We start from the raw sequence: 1,685 nt of genomic DNA, 5'->3' as shown, positions 1-1,685 counted from the left end.
TGAAAAAATAGGTCATTTCTGATCATTGCACAGTTTATTAATTCTATGTAATTGTTTTCAGTGGTTTCAACTGCTACTTGATTCCTTTTTGAATGTTGTTGAGTGTTCTTCCAATTTCCAAGTTAAACATTGGAAAACAGAAACTGAATGCTCCCTGGTAACACGTCCCCTTGAGATTTCGACTACTTCTTTAGGGTATTGGTCCCGTGGCCAGATGGAAAAGGCCTCTGATTCCGGGTCAGGTGATTGAAAGCTGGAGCCCCTTCTTGGTGCCTTATTTCTCCTATGGCAAAAAGTAGAAGCTTCTTGAATTGGCTTCCAATGGAGAGTGTTTATTTTAGGAAACAAAAGCAATTGAGATGGATCTGTCTATTCTTACCCTTCTCAGCCCTCTCTCTCCTCACCCCCCCTACATAGTCCTTTGGCTGCATCTCCCTCAGAAATCTTGGTGTGCTGTGAAATGACCATGTTATGTGACTTTATTTGAAGTTCTAAAGACAAGAAACTGGAATTCTGTAGGCGAATGTAAGAAATGTAGAAGGGAAGGAATTTTAATTAGGTACTTGCCACTTCTCATGGCATTTTATTTCAGCTAGGTGTGTGTGCAATATGGGATGTTTTCTACAAGAGGGTGTTTCAAAACCTCCAATGAAAGTCGTTTTACGATAAACCAGATTAACGAGCCTGATAAAACCCAGAATCGCACAAGAAAACTTTTAAAATATTAAGGCTAATCTCCTCTCGAACTGAACCACTGTGGCCGCTGGTAGAGTCCGTCGCTCGAATGTGGATATTCTACTCAATGTTGGTGTTAAGTGCCTCCGCGTTTCTTGATCGCTGTGGTTTTGGGTTGTTCAAGGTCGTCTAATCACGCATCCACCACTGACTGCTTTGTCAAGGATCCTAAGAAAGGGCCATTTTAACCCACTGCGATTGAGTCAATTCCGACTCGTAACGTCCCTATAGGACAGAGCAGAACTGCGCTATAGGGTTTCCAAAGAGAGGCTGGTGGACTCAAACTGTTAATCTTGTGGTTAGCAGCTGAGCTCTTAATCACTGTGCGCGAAACCAAAAAACCAAACCCATTGCCGTCGAGTCGCTTCCGACTCCACTGGACAGAGTAGAACTGCCACTTAGGGCTTCCAAGGAACGCCTGGTAGATTTGAACTGCTGACCATTTGATTAGCACCCTTAGCTCTTAATCCCTAGACAACCAGGGTTTCCAATAATGAATGGAAGAAAGCAAGGGCTCATCGGGGGTTTGAACCCGGGACCTCTCACACCCAAAGCGAGAATCATACCACTAGACCAACGAGCCACCACCTTAGGTTATTGTTACGGTCAGGAGAAAGAGCTTTAAGGATTCCTCTAGTCTGACTGAGCAGGTAAGACTGCTTAGATGATTAAAAGAACTAAAAAAATCTTCTTTGGGCCATTTAGTTTTCTCCTTTCTCTCCGTCCTTGTTTTTCTACCCTGATATTCCATGATACGCTAACTAAAACCCAGTATTTATGTACTAGTTGTATCTGGCAAAATCCTTCTTGCTTTGGGGTAAGGACTGGTTCCTTTTCTTTCCCTTCCTTCTTGTCTTTCTTTTGCTGACGCCCTGCCCTGGCATATACTAAGCCCCAGGAAGCAGAAATGGGAGAAAGCTAAAAGCAACCAGTTGGACCTTCGGCTTCCT

General features: G+C 43.6%; 1 non-coding gene across 1 annotated transcript; it reads right to left on the bottom strand.

The window, feature by feature from the left end:
* Positions 1-1,246: 1,246 nt before the first annotated feature.
* TRNAP-UGG (transfer RNA proline (anticodon UGG)) lies at positions 1,247-1,318 on the bottom strand. Its single transcript has one exon. It is a non-coding gene; the product is annotated as a tRNA-Pro (tRNA).
* Positions 1,319-1,685: the final 367 nt, after the last annotated feature.

Source organism: Loxodonta africana, chromosome 1 (assembly GCF_030014295.1).
Source record: "Loxodonta africana isolate mLoxAfr1 chromosome 1, mLoxAfr1.hap2, whole genome shotgun sequence".
Lineage (NCBI taxonomy): Eukaryota > Metazoa > Chordata > Mammalia > Proboscidea > Elephantidae > Loxodonta > Loxodonta africana.
The sequence above is the reverse complement of the archived record's forward strand: the minus strand, read 5'-3'. Positions and strand labels throughout refer to the sequence as shown.